Source organism: Bubalus kerabau, chromosome 17 (assembly GCF_029407905.1).
Source record: "Bubalus kerabau isolate K-KA32 ecotype Philippines breed swamp buffalo chromosome 17, PCC_UOA_SB_1v2, whole genome shotgun sequence".
Lineage (NCBI taxonomy): Eukaryota > Metazoa > Chordata > Mammalia > Artiodactyla > Bovidae > Bubalus > Bubalus kerabau.
In genome coordinates this window covers 63873982-63888431 of record NC_073640.1, presented here as the reverse complement: position 1 = coordinate 63888431, position 14450 = coordinate 63873982, and the positions used below count along the sequence as shown (strand labels likewise).

Sequence of the window (14450 nt, the reverse complement as noted above, 5' to 3'; positions counted from 1 at the left end):
AAATTAGAGTTCTTGGTTCTGAGTCCTTTCTTTCAAAATCTATATCACTTGTGTTGAGCTATATTTTAGAAATTTAACATAGTTACACAAACATTAGGAATAATCATAACTATTCATGAAAATCAAAAAATGCGATGATTATATGAGATATGACAGTGGAGTACAATGTAAACTCAGATCTGGACTTGCATGATGAAAACCTCCACTTCCAAAACCCAATATGCCCACTAAACACAGGTTTGTTCAGCATCCAAAGCAAAGAGAAACTAAGAAGGTATGGATTTCTACTGTAACTGGTGGCTTCTGTGTGTCCCTGACAACCATCCAAAACCTTTCTTAAAGATGAAGAGGAAAAATGTGAACATCACAGTGCTGGAATCTCATATAAGACCCTGAACCAGGAAAGATGCAGTATAATGGGATAAATGGTAACAGGTGATCTGAATCTACCCTGAAAAATGTCAGTCATGCAAATTTCAGTTCATATATACCTCCCCTGCTCTGCGTCCTATATTTTAAGAGCAGGTTATTTTAATAATATAGACCTTACAATATTATTTCTTTTTGTTTCAAAATTTTCTGAAAAATTCCGGACCATTGAGTTCATTCTATTTATAACTGCATTTTCTTACTCCTGTTCTAAAGATCTGAAGTTGCAAACAGATGGAAGCTCCTCACTGTAATCCCTCTACTTCCCTAAGATCCCAACACCAAACTACATCCCAGTGGGAATCTTGGATACCAGTGACTCCTCATGTTGATCTCTCACAAAGGGAATATACTTTCAACTTTCACCAGTTGAAATGACTTTCCATCTGATCTAAATCACACGGAGAATTCATCTTGCTCTATAGAAAGCTGGGATACAGACAATGGAGAAAGGGCTCTGAGACATAAGGGAGGGGTGGTCTAAAGAGCTGGTCTTCACTATTGTAGGAAAAAGCAAATAGTCGAAAACAAACAGCCCAAGCCCCACCCCCACCCACCCCCCAAAAAAATACGAGTAGAGAATTAAAGGTTTGCAGGTTCTCAGTCCAGGCATTTCAGGAGGAAAAGCAGACACAACCCCAGACCCAGGACAGGACATGTACCTGAGAAGCTGCCATTTCCTCCTCTTCTGCGTCTTCTCTAGGGAATGTTATGCAGCAAACACACCTCTGCATCTTGAGAAAATACCTTTAAAGGCATCCGCGCAGCTCTATAACCTGCAACCACCTCTCCTGTACTCTGTCTCAGGAAAGATTCAAGAACAATCACTTCCTACTTGGAGACCAGCCTGTGAACTTATTTCTTGATTGTTCTCTCCCCACAGAGAGCTCCTAACCCTCTGCTCACACAGACCATATAAGCTAACTGACTTCCCCAGTCCAAATCCAGTTAGACCAACCCTGCTGCCTCTCCTCAGACTGAAGCCCGGCCTCAGCTCTCACAAATGGACCAGGAGCCACATGCTTAAGCCAGGCCTCCCCTTAGAATCCCCTGGAGCACTTCCTACACACCATTCTGATGCTCCCACAGGACCGAGAGAGAACTCTGTGGGGAGGGCACAAGGGAGGTCATTTCCTAATGCTGATCACGTGATCCTGATGGAAGCAGATGGAAATCACTTGGCCAAAGATTCTTTCTGAACCAGTTCAGTGAATACAAAGCCCTCGAGGTCAGGTTCCCCACTCTAAGAGGTTATGCATCTGCAGGTCTGAGGTGGGGCCATGAAAGGAGTATTTATCAAGTTCCCTGTTTATTCTGATGCTTCTCCCCCAAGACCAGGTTCAGAAGGCGAGCTGAAGCCCTCACACTCAGCACACCTGAGACCTCTCAGGAGGGGAGGGTCTAGGGTGGGAATTTCTGAAAGTCAAGCAGAGAACCAAGTAGAGAAAGCTCCAGTACTTGGGGTTCAGACCTCTGTAGGTGACCCTGAATGAAATTCTGTGGGCTCCCCAGGCTGACTGTGGATGGGTCCATTCAAACCAAGAGGAGCAGGAATCTGGTGAGCTCTGAGGGTGTCATTAAAGGGGGGCCTGTGAAGTAGACCCTGGGGTTCAGCAAGACTGCTGGTCTCAAGGAAGGGGGTCATCTAGTGGCGGTGCTCACAGGACTGGCTGGTGTGAGTTCAAGGACCTGCAGGCTGCCTGCTCCCCAGACAGACGCTGAGGCAGCAACAGCACGGAGCAGTCAGGGAGGCTCTCAACAGTCCTCTGTACAATCCTTATTAGAACCGTCACAGTGTCCGAGTAGTTACAAAATGAGAGAGTAGATACAACATAGAAATAGTGGAAAATATCTGAAATTATTAGAGGTTTAAAGCCAAATGGCATCTTTCTCTGCTACCAAATAGTTTGTTACAGTCTCTTCTCTACAACCTTAAAAAAAGTGGGAGAGGTTAATGGTGGTGGTGGTGGGTTAACACTAAATTCATTACAATCAACCAAAACACTAAAAACTACTCACTTTTATTAATTAGCATATTTAAAACATAGTTGAAATAAAACCTTTTACAACAAACTGTGTGATCCTTGATTAAAATACAAATTACAAGCATAGAGAAAGATATTTATTTTTCTGATACAATGATCTGAGAATTGTGATTTCTATGGTTTACAAAACAGAGGCTAGGAATCACTTAGTAAATTGACAAACCCTAATTATATGATTTTTTCAGGAAGAGTTTCCCATACGTTTCTAGGTTATCACAGAAGATGTTTTTATTTCAACGTTGTCAACTAATATCCATGACTTCTGTTGATATTATAGATATGTCAATATTTTAGTTAACCATCACTGAGTTCTTACAAATCAAGTGATATAACTACTGAAAATTTAGAACAAACCTCTGTCTTACTTTAATACATGGAAAGAGTCCATCGTCACTTACATGACGTGACCTACAGGGATATTTGACATCAATGACAAACACCTACATTTAGATGTTCATTGTACATTTTACATTACTGTGTCTTTAATCTTCTAATGGAGATTAGATATAAATGGTTCCAACACAATATAGAAGGTCTTCTCTCATCTTTGAGGTAGTAACCATCAGAAAAATTTGTTTCTACACACTAGAAACAAAGCCTAGCATGCAGTATTTGAGAGTTGAATTACATTCATTTTGGTTTTCAAATAATCTCAAATCATGTCAGTCGAAATAAGGATACAATGCTAATAACTGTAACATCTTAAACACCAACCATTCATCTCATGATCCATAGCTAACATATCAATTTTCTATTGATATGAAACATTGATTCAATGTTTTAACTACAGATTACTCTCTGCAGTAATTCTCCTTCAGAAAACAGGATTGACGAAATGCTTTCTAGTAAGCTGTCTCTGATATTTACTTAGATTTGAGTTTTGATTAAATACTTTTCTACATATTTATTACATCATTCCCATGTGTTTCTTGTGTAAACTCTCATGTTTTCTGGTGTATGTTTAGGACAAATCTCTTCTATCACTTGTTTCATTACTAGGGTGTACTCTCAAATGTCTAGCGAGATGACCGCTCTGATTAAAGCCTTTGCCACATTCCTTTCATTTGTAAGGTTTCTTTTCAGTATGAATTCTCTGATGTTTATGAAAACTTGAGCTCTGACGAAAGGCTTTGCCACATTCTTTACATATATAAGGTTTCTCTCCAGTATGAATTCGCTGATGTTGAGTAAGGCTTGAACTTTGGGTAAAGGCTTTGCCACATTCCTTACATTTATAAGGTTTCTCTCCAGTATGGATTCGGCGATGTGGAATAAGGCTCGTAATTTTGATAAACCCTTTGCCACAATCCTTACATTTATAAGGCTTTTCTCTAGAATGAATTACCTGATGTTCAGTAAGACTTGAGCAGCAAGTAATGATTTCACTGCATTTGTTAAATTGGTCAGACTTCCCAGTATGAAGTCGCTGATGATGATTAAGACTTGAGTTCTGTTTAAAGGCTTTGCCGCACTTTGTACATTTATAAGGCTTCTCTTCAGTGTGAACTCGCTGATGTCGAGTAAGACTTGAGCTACAGTTAAAGGCTTTGTCACATACCTTACATTTATAAGGTTTCTGGCCGGTATGGATTCGTTGATGTTGTGTAAGATCAGTGCCACGCATAAAGCTTTTGCCACACTCCGTACATTTGAAAGGTTTCCTTCCTGAATGGATTTTCCTATGTCTACTTAGATTGGATGAGTTAGTAAAGACTTTCCCACATATATTACACTTGTTCTCTTTCCGTGGATTCTGAATCCTCTGCTGTCGAGTAAGATCTGAAGACGGATCAGAAACTTTCCGGGGTGCTCCAAGCGATCCTCTCCTGCTGTTCCCCTTGCAATCTCCGCGCATTGTCGCCATGCCTTGCAAAACTGAAGAAATCGAGGACAATCGGTTCACAGCTGGGCGAAAGGATGCCAAATCTGTCAAGATCAAGAAAAATAAGGATGATGTGAAGCAGATATCTTTACACCTTGGTCATCACGGACAAGAAGGCAGAAAAGCTGAAGCAGACTGAGCCCCCAGGTTCAGCAGTGAAGGAGCAGAAATGAACCACACACACTGATTTAAACTGGATTAAAATTTTAAAAATCTCAAAAAAACAAGGAAAAAAAAGAAACGTTATCATATTTATTACAATTATAAGTCTGCTTTCCAATATGAATACTCTTATATAAAGATGTGTTCATTGATAAAAGATATTCCTACATTTATTACTTTTAAAAACCTTGTGTGGACATTGAGGTCTCTGATACTTGTTCAGGTTTGAGACTTGTTCAACCTTATGCCCAGTGTCATTGCCTGTATCGCGTCTCACTCCATCACAAATACTCTTGTAATTATTGGGGGTGGAGCTCTTACTTAAGGCCTGACCTATTTTAGTACACATGAAAAGTTGTTCCCCATTAACCATATCACGATATGTATTCAATTATGGTGGTTGGATTAAGTGTCTTGTATTATTATCAACATTACAAATATTGGAACAGAGAGAATATATCTGTTGTTGGAAGACTAATGACCCCTTGCTTACCGAGCTCTCAAACTGCTTATATCGGGAGTTTTCCCCCTGATTTTTTATATATGATTTTAAATATCTGGTTTTCAGACATGTTTGAATTTATGTTTAATTGAAGCCTATGTTCAGAATAGTTTGAATGAGTATTTGCAGTATAGACTGGATATCTTTCCAGATTTTAGACATTTCCTTTCAGAGAATATGTATATTTCAAAAATGATGTGGGTCTTTGCTTAAAAACATGCACTCTCTGCAGATATTGATGCCTGAAATTGGTGTTTTCCCCAAACTGACTCATAGTACTTTTTTTTTGGCAGTCATATCTGTATTATGTGAAACTGTCTCAATTTCCTTATGTCCTTGCAAACATCCTCTCTGTATTTCACATGCCCTTGTATATTCCCAGTCTTTCATTAAATGTAAGTTGCCAAGGTGAAATCTTTCATTTATTTCTAGGTTTGCTTTTGGGAATACATCTTCTAACCCTGGATCCTTTGGCATCAAACCCTGGGTGTCCTAAGAAGACACAGCTGAAAGATACCAAATAACAAGTCATTTTAGTATTTTCAGTGAACATCCTTAAATATTTACATGACATTGATGAACCTTTGCTAGATTAAGGATAAAATAGAGATGGAAAGATCAAAATGGCAGAGGATTAGGAAGACGTGGAGTTCATCTCTCTACAGATGCATTGAGAATACATGTGCAAATGGGACAACTCTCACAGAGCCCAGCTGAACACTAACAGAGGATCTTGGACACCTAAAAGGACAAGAAAGGTCCCTGATTAGCCAAGTAGGACGAAAGAAGGAAGAAGGAAATGGAAGAGGTGGTATGGGACCTCCAATCCTAGTTGGGGAACTGAAGAGAGGAGAGGTTGACATCTGGGGAAGCCGGTCACTGGGATGGGATGGGAGCTCAGTTAGGGTAGAAGAGGAGCCTCATTCTCTGTGGGAAGACAACACAGCAACAGTCTGTGGCAGCAGGACACAGTGAGACCTGTACAAAGGCTGCTGACCCCAGCCCTGCCCACCCAGCCTGAGAGGGTGTCCACCACTGCAGACAAGGGCTGGGTGCTGGAATGTGGGGTTTGGAGAGGAGAACCAGGCAGAGGACTGCAGTTGGCTGTGAGGAGACATCCTGAGGGGACAGGAGGGAGGGAGGAGCTCTGCAAACGGGATGCTTGTGGAGGAAGCCTGAACCTCTATAGTGCAAAGCACCATTGGTGAGTGATGCCCAAAGGGAAGACCCACCATTGCAGCCTCTCTCCTTCTGTGCCAGCCCCTCCTTGCCAGGCTCTAGGAAGGGCTCTTACTGGGCTCCACTTCTTATCACACAGGTTTTTATTTGAGAATGTTCTATTAGATGTTTGAATCTAAAAGTCATAACTGATATTGACAGAGAACTCATCAGAAAGTGAGGATATGTGGGATAAAGTCCAGGGAAACTGATAACAAACAAGATAAATTAATAAAGTAGTCATTCTTCAGAAATTAAATAAGAAGTAAGACTTTAAAGATATGATGAGAACACAGGAAACTCTACTTAGTGATTTATGGAGACCTAAATGAGAGGTAATCAAAAAAGAATGGATATGTAGTGGATATACATATATATGTATAATTGATTCTCTTTGCTGTACAGTAGCACAGCATTGTAAATCAGCTATACTCCAATAAGATCATTTTTGAAAGATTTCCTTATATTATCTAAAAATTCTAATAGTTTAACAACCATTAAAAATATGGTGGAAAATGTTCTAATCTCTTATGCCAATTTATTTTAACATTCTTTGAGGTAATTGAATATATTCAAGTATTTTAGCATTGAGGAATTGGGACAGATACACTTAATATATTTAACATGAATTCATATAAAGAAATAAGAAACTTTGAAGTAACCCTGAGATTTGCGTTCTCTCATTTTAGGGAGGTTTTGACTGATGCAGTGAAGAAATGACTTGAGTTTAAAACTTATAAGTTCATATTTGTAGCTTCCAGTGTTTTAGAAATTATAAATCAGAAGAAAAAAAAATCCGTCCCTAGTATTCCTAGAACTTTAACAGTTTGTCTACAGCTCCACTTACACACTTCTGTCTATAGGTAGAAACAAACTTTAAAAGGAGCATCATAGAGTTACTCAGAAATCGGCACAGTTTTCCCAGGATCCCCAAGAAATGGAAGAGCAGTCAACTCATGCAGGTTGTCACAGGCCAAGAAGAGAATTTTAACTCTCACTGTGAATGAGAAAAGTAATCACTGGAGATGAATTCATGAATGATTAAAGAGACACAATGGGGCAGGAGATATCCGTCTATGACAGCAAAAGAAATATAACCAGACTTCCCCAAAATCATATCCACTGAAGCAGATCTTCTGAAACCATATACAAAGGATAGATTCCTCTCTGATGTTTGGACCTCTCACCTGAACCATCTGCTCCATCCATTCAGACATACCTGGGTGTATCGCTGTTGTCTCCGTTCTCCTTACATCCTGAGGATCCCTCATTTTCTCCAGAAAGGTGACCAGGTCCGGCTTAGAGACTACGAGACCTGTTCATCAGAGAAAGGAATATTTGTTTTGCTAGAGTTTCATCAGTTTCCAATCCAATATGTATTCATGCGTGAAGAGAACGCGTGGTTGACTGTTAATACAGCCTAGAGAATGATTTTCCCAAATACTTTATTGAAAGGACATTTACAACACTAACAAATACATTAAAGAACAGATCCGAGATTCTAGTGAAGTACTGCTAAGGTAAAAGTAGGTAGTAGAAATCTGATTTGAAAAGGAAAGTGACACCCTTTTACACTACAAAACTTACAGAATTGCCACTAACCTAAAAGGTGGCAGATTACATCAGGAAGAAAAAGGTTACAATCATAATCATCATGAAGTCTTCTTTCTAAACTCACAGATTCCCATTTTCCCCTAAAAAGCAGGATTCTGAAACTCTATTATAAGAAGCAGAAGATTCCAGGAGACATTCTACAAATGAAGGGACCAAACCAGGTGGGTAGATCAGGGATTCTGGAAGAAAGTTATCCTCACCCAAGGAGGCCAGGTTCCTGTAGTTCTCCAACATCACGTCCCTGTACAATTCCCGCTGACCGAGGTCGAGGCACTCCCACTCCTCTAGAGTGAAATCTATGACCACATCCTGGAACCTCAGCCGTCCCTGAAATACAAAGTACATGTGTCATATGGCTGTGGGAAGACTTCCTGCTGCTGCTGCTGCTAAGTCGCTTCAGTCGTGTCCGACTCTGTGCGACCCCATACACGGCAGCCCATTAGGCTCCCCTGTCCCTGGGATTCTTCAGGCAAGAACACTGGAGTGGGTTGCCATTTCCTTCTCCAATGCATGAAAGTGAAAAGTGAAAGTGAAGCCACTCAGTCGTGTCCGACTTGCAGCGACCCCATGGACTGCAGCCTACAAGGCTCCTCCATCCATGGGATTTTCCAGGCGAGAGTACTGGAGTGGGGTGCCATTGCCTTCTCCGGGAAGACTTCCTAATGTGACCCAAGATGAAAACAGCAAGTTCAGAGACCTGGTTTTGATCTAGGAGAGTGGCCGGTATTACACAATAATATAATTTAATATAATATAATATTTTGTACCATATTTCTAACCCCAAGAGAAGAGGATGAGATATGATCCACAAATCACTACATAAACTATTCTGATCTGGAAGAGAAATTGTAAAATAATCAGATCAACATTGGCATATTTATTTTTGAGTGTTTTACTCGTGACACAGGATAAATTGTTTATCAAAGAAACAGGAAATATTTTTAAAAAGCATACTCTGATCCAAGAGTACTGGAGTGGGACAAATGTGGCCCATTTTAAACAAGTTTATTTTAACTAGCAATGTTGAAAATTGTGTTCCATTAATGACTATTTTTGAACAGCAATGAAGTAGAAAGTAAGGGAAGAATTCATACTTAACTTTCAACTTCAAGTGCTTTAATTATTTTACAGTCTAATAGGATAGCAACCTTGGCAGTAAGAATCATTTTAATTTTAGAATATATTATATATCTTTCTGACAATTTTAGAAGAGTCTTGAATGTGCAACAGAAATAATGTAAAATCAATCATGTTGCTGATGCACCTTTTGGCAAATATTTTAACAAACATTCTGTAAATGGCAGAGCTTAAATTTTACTTCAATTTATGGACTCTAGACTTTAAAAAACAGAAAAATACACAGAGACAACTCTAATGAAAATTTATAGAAATTTCTGTATTTGTAAATAATATTTGATAATATTTGTAAATAAGAAAGTGTTAGTCACTCAGTCTTGTCCTATTCATTGTAACCCCATGGACTGTAGCCTGCCAGGCTCCTCTGTCCATGGAATTCTCCAGACAAGAATACTGGAGTGGATCATGATTCCCTTCTGAGGGACTCTTCAAAGAAAAAAATAGATCAAATCATATCAACATGTTCTCGCACATAAACATACACTAAAATGGGGCTATATACTTAGTAACAGAGAAAAACGGTCATGTCAATAAAATCAGTATAATTTTTAACTGATTAAAAATGTGCATAAGTATTTGAGGATGATATTATTAATTTTTAAAAATAGACTAGGATGCAGACATACACAATGATATAAAATAAAGTAGAGCTCTGGTTCTGAATTTTTTAATTTCCTGAAAATCTATCTTTTGCACAGAGATATAGTTTAAAATTTAGCACAGTTGAACATAGATTAGCACTAACATGATTCTTGTAAACATTCTGGAAAATTAAAAAATGTAGAGACTATGTGTGTGATGTGAGCGCAGAGTGTACTGGAAGTGATCAGACCTGGACTTGAGTAATGAAAACCCTCCCTCCCAAAACCCAGCATCTCTACTAAACACACGTGAGTGTTGTCAACTACAAATTGGCACTTGCCAAGAGGATTGCCAGGAACTGAACCAAGGCATTTGCCATCTGCCTCTGGGAAGAATGAGCCCTATGGTCCCTGCAGCTGTAAACTCTCCCCAGAGGGAGTTCAGGGTGGATTGAGGCACTCTGCTCCAGGGAATCTGGTGGAACAGGTCTTGTCAGGAACTGATTTCATGATCCAAACCCTTGCATCTCTTTATATCTAGAAAATCACTAAATGGTGACACCAGCTCCTCACGACTGGCAGAAAACCTTTTGTAAAGTAAGAGCCTGACTGCACTAAACTCCCCCTTGTAGGGAAATGAAATGAATAGTCTGGTTTAGGCCTCAGAGACAAAGTCGAACAGGCCTCTGACCTTGCTTCTAACCTGCCTGGACACTGCCCCGACTGAAAGCGACTGAGTGCCTGCCTGCGGTGAGTGCAAGACTTGCAGCACCAGAGATAAGATGAGGGAGAAATCTTGAGATTGTTGAGACCTTGGGGGGCCCAGCCAACCGAACCCCAGGTTTAGCAACATTCCGAGTTTTACAAGACAAAACAAACAGCTTTAACATAGAACCAGGCTTGCAATTTGGTCACAGATTGGCGAAGTTATCAGTTTGTATCCCTCCTGGGATTATAAACCAGACCCGAAATGCAAAGTTTGAAGTCTCACCCAATGAGCAGAAGCTCTGCTTGGGACATTTTCCCCATTGAGACTCCAGATGTGCTGTGTCCTGGGACTTCCCAGTGCTGTTCCGAGTCTGGATGTTGGTCAGAAGCCAATTTGGTGATGTATCCTCTGTTGTTTTTACTTCTCTTTTCTTTTAATGTTAGTATATTGAAAGTAAGTTTGGCAATTTTTAAGTAAATGTCTGTATTATTTATTTGTATGTAACAAGTGATTTATTTTGTTAATAAACCCTTTTAACCTGAGACAAAAGCGAAAACTTTCAGCAGAACACCCCTTCACCAAAATCTTATAGACTGACTTTCCCCCACTGCCACTGTAAAGCAGTCTCTCAGAGCTATTTGAGGTGCTCTCTCCAGGGCTGCAGGCTTCATTTTGCCCCAGATAAAGCTTGATTCGAAACTATCAAGTTGTGCATTGGTTTTAGCCAACAGTGTTCATTTTCCAAACCAGAGAGAAACTAAAAAGATACTGAGTTTCCTCATTAACTGTGATAGTTAGGCACATCCCTCAGTTTTTCTTTCCAAGACTCTTGTTCAAGACAGACAGGAAAAAAAAAATGAACTTCATAGCATGGGAATCTCACACAAACACCTAAACCAGTGAACATCTGAGGTCATGGGGTAAGAAGTACAAGGAAAAATGCACTATTACCACCGAATATTTTGGCAATATTATGGAATCCATGATCTGAACCTATGGTGAAAAGATGTCAGTTTTAAGCAAATTTCACTTCATATATACCTCCCATGATCTGTAACCTAATAATACGTTTAACAGCAATCATTTCTTATAGATATAGAGGATAGTGTCTGCTACTTTTTTCATTTCTGAAAAATTCTGGACTGCTGAGTTCATTCTACTTATAAGGACATTTTCTTACTCCTGTTCTAAAGAACTGAATTGCATCCAGATGTAAACTCATCACTGCATTTCCCCTACTTCTCTAAGATCCCAACACTGAACTACATCCCAGTGGGAATCTCGGATACCAGTGCCTCTCTGAATTGATCTCTCACCAAGGGAATACATTCACCAGTTGAAAATCACTAATCATCACGCTCTCTAGAAAGCTGGGATACAAACAATGGAAAAAAGGCTCTGGGACACAAGGAAGAAATAGTCTAAGGAGACTGGCTTCACTATTAAAAGAAAAGAGAGAGAAAATAAGGTTTTGATAACAAACACCCCAGGCAGAAAAATTAGAAGCAGAGAACTAAAGGTTTGCGGATCCTCAGTCCAGGCATTTCAGAAGGAAAAGCAGACACAGCCCCAGACCAGGGCCAGGACAATTACCTGAGAAGCTGCCATTTCCTCCTCTTCTTCCTCCTGCTCTGCGTCTTCTCTGGGGATATTATGTTGCAAACTCATAACTACATGTTGAGAAAATACCTTCAAATGCAACAACACAACTCTTTAACCTGCAACTTCTGCAGTGAACAAGAAGAAAAAGTTTTCTTGGTTCTCTCACCCTTTTCTGAGCTTTTTTCTGACTTTCTGTGTTCCTGTAGTGGGTAATCAAGACTAACCTAATATGCTAATCACATCTTGGGTTTGGTGCTCACCTTTCCTGCACGCCCGTTGCAGACCACCCCTGCGAGTTCTTCTCCTTTCTTCTTGCGTTACAGAGAGCAGGCCGCAGAACAATTCACGAGAGACAATAATGGACCCGCCAACTGGGCTACCAGACCCAGGCTCTGAGGGTTTCTGAAATAACGTAGGAGGAAGACCTGCATTTAGGAGCCCGGAGCTGCAGCCTGAAACCTCAGAAAGGGAGGATTTAGGGCGGGAACTTCTAGAAACAAAGAATGTCAGCCTGATTCCCTGGGGAGAGGCTCTTTCTATGATGGGTGTGGCCTGAGCTGTGCCCTTGAAGGAGGGGAGGGGAGGTGGGGGGGATGACTGCTTAGTGGGAATCACCTGGGGGCCTTGGGTTTTGAAAAGGCTTTGCTCTCAGCTGTGGATACTCAGTGGAAAGTGAAGTCAAGTGGGCCTTAGAAAGCATCACTATGAACAAAGCTAGTGGAGGTGATGGAATTCCAGGTGAGCTATTTCAAATCCTGAAAGATGATGCTGTGAAAGTGCTGCACTCAATGCCAGCAAATTTGAAAACTCACCAGTGGCCACAGGACTGGAAAAGGTCAGTTTTCATTCCAATCCCAAAGAAAGGCAATGCCAAAGAATGCTCAAACTACCGCACAATTGCACTCATCTCACATGCTAGTAAGTAATGCTCAAAATTCTCCAAGACAGGCTTCAGCCATACATGAACCGTGAACTTCCAGATGTTCAAGCTGGTTTTAGAAAAGGCAGAGGAACCAGAGACCAAATTGCCAACATCTGCTGGATCATGGAAAAAGCAAGAGAGTTCCAGAAAAACATCTATTTCTGCTTTATTGACTATGCCAAAGCCTTTGACTGTGTGGATTACAAGAAACTGTGGAAAATTCTGAAAGAGATGAGAATACCAGACCACCTGACCTGCCTCTTGAGAAATCTGTATGCAGGTCAGGAAGCAACAGTTAGAACTGGACATGGAACAACAGACTGGTTCCAAATAGGAAATGAAGTATGTCAAGGCTGTATATTGTCACCCTGCTTATTTAACTTATATGCAGAGTACATTGTGAGAAACGCTGGGCTGGAAGACGCACAAGCTCGAATCAAGATTGCTGGGAGAAATATCAATAATAAAATACCTCAGATATGCAGATGACACCACCCTTATGGCAGAAAGTGAAGAGGAACTAAAAAGCCTCTTGATGTAAGTGAAAGTGGAGAGTGAAAAAGTTGGCTTAAAGCTCAACATTCAGAAAACGAAGATCATGGCATATGGTCCCATCACTTCATGGGAAATAGATGGGGAAACAGTGGAAACAGTGTCAGACTTTATTTTGGGGGGCTCCAAAATCACAGCAGATGATGACTGTAGCCATGAAATTAAAAGACGCTTACTCCTTGGAAGGAAAGTTATGACCAAGCTAGATAGCATATTCAAAAGCAGAGACATTACTTTGCCAACAAAGGTCCATCTAGTCAAGGCTATGGTTTTTCCAGTGGTCATGTATGGATGTGAGAGTTGGACTGTAAAGAAAGTTGAGCACCAAAGAACTGATGCTTTTGAACTGTGGTGTTGGAGAAGAGCCTTGAGAGTCCCTTGGACTGCAAGGAGATCCAACCAGTCCATTCTGAAGGAAATCAGCCCTGGGATTTTTTGGAAGGAATGATGCTAAAGCTGAAACTCCAGTACTTTGGCCACCTGATGCGAAGAGTTGACTCATTGGAAAAGACTCTGATGCTGGGAGGGATTGGGGGCAGGAAGAGAAGAAGACAGAGGATGAGATGGCTGGATGGCATCACTGACTCAATGGACGTGAGTCTGAGTGAACTCTGGGAGTTGGTGATGGACAGGGAGGCCTGGCGTGCTGCGATTTATGGGGTCACAGAGAGTCGGATATGACTGAGAGACTGAACTGAACTGTGCATACTCAGTATCTCAGTCGTGTCCAACTCTTTGCAACCCCGTGGACCGTAGCCCTCCAGGCTTCTCTGTCCATGGAACTTTTCACACAAGAATACAGGTTCAGTTCAGTTTAGTGGCTCAGTCATGTCTAACTCTTTGTGACCCCGTGGACTGTAGCCCTCCAGGCTTTTCTGTCCATGAACTTTTCACACAAGAATACAGGTTCAATTCAGTTCAGTAGCTCAGTCGTGTCCAACTCTTGGCGACCCCATGAACCACAGCACGCAGGCCTCCCTGTCCATCACCAAATCCCTGAGTTCACCCAAACCAATGTCCATTGAGTTGGTGATGCCATCCAACCATCTCATCCTGTCGTCCCCTTCTCCTTCTGCCCTCAATCTTTCCCAGCAT

The 14450-nt window shown here is 40.8% G+C and overlaps 1 protein-coding gene and 1 pseudogene across 10 annotated transcripts in view; one reads left to right on the top strand and one right to left on the bottom strand.

Moving 5' to 3' along the window:
• Nucleotides 1–1526, bottom strand: part of LOC129631053 (craniofacial development protein 2-like) — a 30562-nt gene extending 29036 nt beyond the window's left edge. For 6 of the 10 annotated variants that reach the window (XR_008703868.1, XR_008703870.1, XR_008703866.1 and 3 more), the window contains exon 1: nucleotides 1092–1526. The gene's annotated coding sequence lies outside the window, so the exon portion shown is untranslated. The remainder of the gene's footprint in view (nucleotides 1–1091) is intronic. The other 4 variants (XR_008703864.1, XR_008703865.1, XM_055551821.1 and 1 more) reach the window with 2 other exon arrangements.
• A 325-nt stretch (nucleotides 1527–1851) lies between these two features.
• LOC129631059 (60S ribosomal protein L38-like) lies at nucleotides 1852–5429 on the top strand (annotated as a pseudogene).
• Nucleotides 5430–14450: the final 9021 nt, after the last annotated feature.